This window comes from Bos indicus, chromosome 19, assembly GCF_029378745.1.
Source record: "Bos indicus isolate NIAB-ARS_2022 breed Sahiwal x Tharparkar chromosome 19, NIAB-ARS_B.indTharparkar_mat_pri_1.0, whole genome shotgun sequence".
Classification (NCBI taxonomy): domain Eukaryota; kingdom Metazoa; phylum Chordata; class Mammalia; order Artiodactyla; family Bovidae; genus Bos; species Bos indicus.
In genome coordinates this window covers 51,378,120-51,385,412 of record NC_091778.1, presented here as the reverse complement: position 1 = coordinate 51,385,412, position 7,293 = coordinate 51,378,120, and the positions used below count along the sequence as shown (strand labels likewise).

The 7,293-nt window shown below is 46.6% G+C and overlaps 2 non-coding genes across 2 annotated transcripts; both read right to left on the bottom strand.

The window, feature by feature from the left end:
- Positions 1–1,217: 1,217 nt before the first annotated feature.
- On the bottom strand, positions 1,218–1,289 carry TRNAQ-UUG (transfer RNA glutamine (anticodon UUG)). Its single transcript has one exon. It is a non-coding gene; the product is annotated as a tRNA-Gln (tRNA).
- A 231-nt stretch (positions 1,290–1,520) lies between these two features.
- TRNAM-CAU (transfer RNA methionine (anticodon CAU)) lies at positions 1,521–1,592 on the bottom strand. Its single transcript has one exon. It is a non-coding gene; the product is annotated as a tRNA-Met (tRNA).
- Between the last annotated feature and the right edge of the window lie 5,701 nt (positions 1,593–7,293).

Here is a 7,293-nt window from a genome sequence, read left to right as displayed (position 1 = left end):
CACATGCTTGAGGCCACTTGGCCACCAAATGTGGGCTTCCACCTCGGGCCCAACTTTGGCACTTAGATGCCACCTCCTTCCACACAGGCACTGACCTTGCTCCCAATCAGTAACAGCAAGCACAGAGTCTTCCTAAAGCAAGTGAACCCTCAACTCTGATGTTCAGGGACATGGCATCAAATTTGAGCAAAGGCCCCTGGACTTTCTGAATAAGGATAAATCATGTGTTTGGGGATTTTTTTTGGGGGGGGTCTTTGGTGTTTTTGAGTCATAGGTGTACGGTATTGGATAAAGAACCAGGCACTCATTGAAGGCTACTACTTACGAAGCTGTGAAAAGCCTGGCTTTTTAACAGAAAAACAGTATTTTCTTTCCCATGTCCCTGTAAGAAGTGTTCCACATTAGTTTTACGTGGACGTTTCCAAAACCTTGATGAAAGAACTTGTAAGCACAGTTGTAAGGGTGAAGGGTAGTTACTCTTAGTGAGTCATGCAAGTAGTGAATTGTATGAGACACAGCACTAGTATTTCTAAAGCTACACTGAAGCTGCAGAAAACTTGGATTTATTCAAGGAAAAACTATCTTCCTGTCTCCTTGTAAAGACTTGCTTTTAAATCAGATCTATATAGACGTTTCTTACACGTTGCATGAAAAATTTGAGGCATGATGTTCTTCTGTATGACAGTAGCCACCCAGGTGCCCAGTGGGCAGTACCTGAAAGGACCCTTTTATGTGTGTGTACGAAGAGTAAACAGCCTGCGCTGAAAGCTCGTCAGTGGAGAAGGTTAAGTAATTGTCCTGACGTGGGATTCTAGAGATTAGAGTGCATGATGAGCCATCTCAGGACAAGAGTATTCGCTCCTTTGGTCTCTTTTTTATTTTACTTTTTATTTTTTTGGCCACACGGCACAACCTGTGGGATCCTAGTTCGCTAACCAGGGAATCAAACCTGGGCCCTTGGCAGTGAAAATGCAGAGTCCCAGCAGCTGGACTGCTGGGGAACTCCCCTGGTCTCCTTTAAAAAAAAAAAAAAACTGGGCAGGGAGGACATTAAAAAGAACAAAGACATTCCTAATGTGGCTTCTGGGGGAAGGGGAGCACTGGCGATCAGATGGACCAGGGGCTCAGAGTTGCTGCCTGTCCTGGGCCAGATCATGTCCCCGTGTCCCACTGCCTGGGACACAAGAGGGGAAGACAAAAATGGCCACAGGCAAAACAGGTTCTACCGAGATTTGAACTCGGATCGCTGGATTCAAAGTCCAGAGTGCTAACCATTACACCATAGAACCATATGCCATTATGTCCCCTTGCAGGTCACTCTTGGCCTAAGTGCCCCTGGGATGGGACAAGAGGGGTACACAGTTCCCACTAAGATTTTGACATCTCTGGATTCAGAGTCCAGAGCGCTGATGGTGACGCCATAGAACTAGCTGCCACTCCTGGACACCAGGGTCCACAGCCCAACCTAGTCCCACAGCTGGGGACCCAAAAGCTATAGAGCAGGCAAAAATGTGAGCTCATAGCAGAGGATGGTTTCGATCCATCGACCTCTGGGTTATGGGCCCAGCACGCTCCCGCTGCGCCACTCTGCTGTAATGTACTCCTTTCCTGAGTCTGTCTCTGACTACCCCAAGCTTCCCTGGGCACAGATCAGCAGACAAAACCGGACTTGGAGAAGGACCCTCTTGCCAGTGTCCATTTATGAATAAAGTGGATTTTTGCTCTCCCTCTCTCAACTGCTTACCCAGAGAAATTTCTGTCCTTTCTGCTGTTTAGTAAAAGTCAAGCAGCACAATCTTTACCCAGAGTGTCCTTGGACAATGGTAGCAGGATCTCTATTGCAGTGATGCTGGCTGGATCTCGGAAAAAAGCAAAAGCAGCATTTCTCTCCATCATTTGAAAGATTCCTAATCTGTCCAATTGTCATTAACTTTCCTTTTAATCCAGTTTCTTCTGGACCTACTTCTTCCCCCATAGCCAAGGAAACTGTTTCTTTCATATGAAACTGCTTCAAGTGTTACAAAATCTTGCTGTTCAGCTTTCTAATTCGAAGGAAAACATTTAAAATAACTTTGCATTTCCAAGAGGTAAAAATTGTTCTCCCAAGTATATCCTGAATATAAATCCTTTGGGAGGGGGGGGGGAATCTTTGAATTTGTGTTGAAACTTTTCATGTAAAAACTGTCCATGAAGCTTACTGTTGCAGATAGTAAGCTGTCTCCTTTCTCACACCAACAGAATCATCAGGAAAAAGAAATACAGAGACTGAAACTACTGGAATTCTATGACCAGACTCTGAACACCACACCAATCAAAGGACTGGAACTTTTTTTTTTTTTAACTTCTTATTTTATGTTAGAGTATAGTGCTAGTTTCAGGTATACCTCAAAGTGATTCTTTTATACATAGTCATGTATCTATTTTTCCAAATTCTTTTCTCATTTAGGTTGTTACATAATACCGAGCAGAGTTCCTGAGCTAAACAGTAGTAGGTCCTTGTTGGTTATTCCTTTTAAATATAGCAGTGTATACATGTTTCCCTGGTGGTTCAGATGGTAAAGCGTCTGTCTACAATGCGGGAGACCTGGGTTCGATCCCTGGGTCGGGAAGTTCCCTGGACAAGGAAAAGGCAGCCCACTCCAGTACTCTTGCCTAGAAAATCCCATGGATGGAGGAGCCTGGTGTCCATGGGGTCACAAAGAGTCGGACACGACTGAGCGACTTTACTTCACATACATGTCAATCCCTAACTCCCTATATATCCCTCCCCCGTCCCTTCTCCTCTGGTAACCATAAATTCATTCTCATAAATTTATTCATTCATTCTATGTCTATGAGTCTGTGTCTGCCTTGTAAATAAGTTCATTTGTATCATTTTTTAGCCTCCAAAGGGATATCACGCCCAAGATGTCTAGGATATTGTTTGAGCCTGATAAACCTAACTACATAGGTACATCCGGAGGGAAAAAGGTAGCCACTGGGAGAAGACAAAGGCAACGCCTCTGGGCCGCACATCTCATCAATGCCGGGGGCAGGGCTTAGACAAAACCAGATTGGAGGATTCGGGTCAAAGAGCTTTCTGATGACGTGTGCGGAGGGACTGCTCCGAATGGGCGCAGAATTTGAGAAGATTCATGTTCCACGCGAAACCTCTTCCAAAGGGCTCTACTGTGGGAAAGGCTGACCTAGGTTGCCTAGCTAGTCTGCAGATGTCTGTCAGACTCTTTTCAGCCATCCTGCTGATGTTTCACCGTCAGACTGAACTGGCTGTGGCGACAGGGAAGGAGACAACATGCAGTCTCCCACCAAGCTTGCCTTGGCTGACCCTCACGTACAAGTTATAGTGACCAAGCCTCCATTCCAATATCGCTTGCCGATAGAGCGGGCAGCCAGCCACCTGAGAGCTAGGCCACGTCGGAACAGACCCTAAGTCCGCACCTGGACTTAATCTGCTTTTCCTTCGGGACCCCCACTGTCTTCACCACACTCTACACAACACCGCTCCCGGCAAACCAGGGGGCTTTACAGTGACAGGATTCTGCTCTTGGGAAAGGATTTCTCTTTTCAGTACCTCAGCGCCCAGAGGCAGTGCCCTAGAAAGGTGAGACAGCGCCTGTGCATTTCCTCACCACACCCGAGAAGTGAGAGCGGAGGAGCAAAGCGAAGGAGCTCTCCGTTCCCGCTCGGGAGGAGGCCGCCTCGCTTTCGGCCTAAAGCTCTGTCGACCCGGGACCCTGGGCTCACGGCCAAGCCCGGCACCCGCTCCACTTGTCGGCGACTGAAGCGGCTGACGACGTCCGCCCGCCCGCGGAGTCAGCCGGGAACTCGCCCGGTCTCGGCAGAACCGGGTTTCTACCTCACGGCGGCTCCAGCAGTCATGTGGGCGCGGTCACGTGGACTGGCAGTCACGTGTCCTGAGGACGTCTGCGTGCGACGTCCGCGCTCCCGCGCTCCCCAGTGGGATGTGTGCGTTTCGCACCTTGCGGCGTGGGTAAGGGTACCCTGAGGGCCGCACGTTAGACAGCGTGCCCTCTGGAGCTGCTCCTCCGCGGGGCCACGCTGACAGAGGCCCTGGCCGTTTCGACCCTGCGCGCTCCGGATCGGACTCCAGGTGTCCCGCTCCCCGCAGGGCCCAGGATGGGTGGGGTCTCCAGTTAGTGCTGTTTGGAGCTCCCTTTTTAACAAGAATGCGAAATTAGATACGAAGGTGAATGTTGATTATAATAAGAAAAGTCAATTATACACAGCTGATTAATATCACAAACCAAGCAAAGCACAAAGCTTTTCTCTAGTTAATTGCCTAACGCCTCATTTTTTTTTTCCAATTTTTAAAATGCAGACCTTAATTACTCCTTCATATGGGAATGATTTGGTAATACTGTTTGTACAGGATAAACAGATAATTCACTTTTGAGCGGGGTTAATCAAATTTTGCTCTTAGTAGTAGTTTGGAAAAGGTTGTTAGCCTTGCATTCCTTTGGTAATGTTACTATTCTTTTAGGGTTGCCCTCAGATTTGGCCAAACCTATCCTGTGTCTGGAGTGGCCTCACAGTGGCTTGTTAGGAGCTTTGTGTCATGTATTCCATGATCTGTATTTCATGTCAGATCAGGAAGAAATGGAAAGCGCTTTCCATGTTTGCTTTACTCATCTAAATTGGATCAGGTGTGTTTCTGCCCTCCTTGTGGAAGGAGCCTACTCTGTTCATGTGATTCCTGTGTGGCCAAACATGGACTTCCCAGGGGACTCAGTGATACTCTGCCTGCCAATCCAGGAGACAACAGGAGAGGAGGGTTTGACCCCTGGGTGGGGAAGATCTCCTAGAGGAAGAAATGGCAACCCACTCCAGTACTCTTGCCTGGAAAATTCCATGGACAGAGGAGCCTGGCTAGCTGCAGTTCATGGGGTTGCAGAGTCAGACACAGTATTCAAATACGCATGCTTATATGCTGTGCGCAGTCCATGAGTTTTGATGGTTCTAAAGATATTCACTAAAATGAAAGTCTGATGTAAGTGATATCTGTCTTGTTGAAAACTGTAATGCAAAACAATACAGGCAATGTTTAGTCTTGGAATAGGCTAGCCAATATCATGTAACAGATTTCCTGTTAAGAAATAACTCTTTCAAAATGTTTCAAGAAGCATCTTTTTCGTCCATTGTACCTTGATTCTTTGTAAATGGGATTACAATTTTGAAAAAAACGGATTTTTCATTAAACAGAGTTTAGGGAATTATTGAGTGAAGCATCACAGTGATCAATGAAGTATATAATCAGTGGGTGGGGCCACCTGGTGTGTCCTGCTGACTAGAGGGTTGTGGTTTTCCTTTCTGTTACCATCATCTTCCTTCTGCTTTTTTTTTTTCCCTTGTTTTTTTTTTTTTTTCTTCCTGTTAAGAAATATTCTGACTCTCATAATACCTTTCATCTGTTTTGTCATTTTTATTACCCATATTTTCTTGGCTATCATGATTCTTCCATGATTTTTATCATTACAGTTTTTAGTTTCCATCGTGGTATGCTGCTGCTGCCGCTGCTAAGTTGCTTCAGTCATGTCCAACTCTGTGTGACCCCACAGATGGAAGCCCACCAGGCTTCCCCATCCCTGGGATTCTCCAGGCAAGAACACTGGAGTGGGTTGCCATTTCCTCCTCCATTGCATGAAAGTGAAAAGTGAAAGTGAAGTCACTCAGTCGTATCCGACTCTTAGCAACCCCATGGACTGTAGCCCTCCAGGCTCCTCCATCCATGGGATTTTCCAGGCAAGAGTACTGGAGTGGGGTGCCATTGCCTTCTCCGCCATTGTGGTATACTTTTTGATATTTTGAAGTTTCTGCCAGACTTTTTCTTTTAGTTTTTTTTCCCCTTTTTTCCTTCTTTCCAGTAAGATACTTCCTTCTGTTTCAATTTTGATATGATGGGTAATTCTTTAAAAGTATACGAAGTTAATCTGAATTTAAGGCAACTACAAGTTCAACTCAAATACATTTCTTATTGGCCCTACAAGTACTGAGCTTCGTGACTATGTAATGAAATAATCATATACCACATCCAGTGATTTAGTGGTGAATGAGTAAGGAGTTCCACCACAGGAAAATGAATTTATTCAGGCCCTTTTGCTGTGTCATGTGAAGGTTGAAATGAGTTCATACTGATGTTTTCAGCTCTTGTCCGGAAACACGTGGTTTCCTCCAGCCCCTCCTTACTTCTCTGTAGCTCACTATCCAACACAAGAAATCTTCTTCGCCCACTTTTAACAATTGTGGTATTTGATTTGTTAGAGCCAGGGTTTGTGTCGCATCTTTTTATTTCCTAAATGAAGCACAGTGTCTCCTGTGGATGTAGCTCTGCATTGATGTTGAATTGACATGTTTAACTTTGATTTTTGCCATCAGAATTCTCTACAGAAGAGTTGCATCAGCTTCTGTGCTCATGTTCTGACTGCCTGCTGCTGCTGCCTGCTTCCTCTCAATTTCTTATCCCTAACCCAGGGCCAGCAGGATGAGGCAAGGTTTTCATCTTGGTCCTCCGTGTTTCAATCCATAGGCTCAGAGAAGTTTTCCGCCTGGGCCAGTGGACAGTAACTGATTGGAATATAATCATTCGCTCATTATGTCACTTGCCCAAACTTACTCTGCATCAGGCCAGCACTAATCAGGAGCTCCACCTCAAAGCTCAGAGTCCTGTTGGGATAATGTGCATAATGACTGTCTCAGACTGTGAGATGGAAACCAGGTGGGTACAAAGCAGGTCCAAGGGAGGAGCAGTTCTCACTGTGTGGCAGGGGGCTGGGGTGGCTGATGGAGACGCCATGGGAGCTGGGTCTTCCATTCAGGTGGCTTGGTTAGCATGTGAGGGGAGGGGAACCCGGGGAAGGAGCTATGTGTGAGGAAGTTTGGGTTGCTGGTCCAGGTGAGGAGTGCTGAATCAAGGCTGCCTCCCTTTCCTGGCCGATGAAGGCAGGGCCTGTGTCCCCTTTGCTCCCTGTGGGCCAGGGCATCCAGCACTGGGCCCAGCATGAGGAATGTTTGATGAGTGGACAAGCTAGTGAATGAATGAATGAAAAAATGAATGCATGAATGGGTGATGAGTAACCCATGAATCAAAATTTCCCCAGAGGTTTAGAGCTCAGGCAATGAGAGGACCAGGGATGCTTAGACAAACACTGAGAAGCTACAGCCCAGGTGGAGTGGGGCTGGAGCTGGGGCCCGAGTCCAGGCAACGGAAGCTCCTTTATCAGAAACAGCCTTTAGCTATTGAATTTTCTGTCCTGCTGTGTTTTGCACATTTCCATG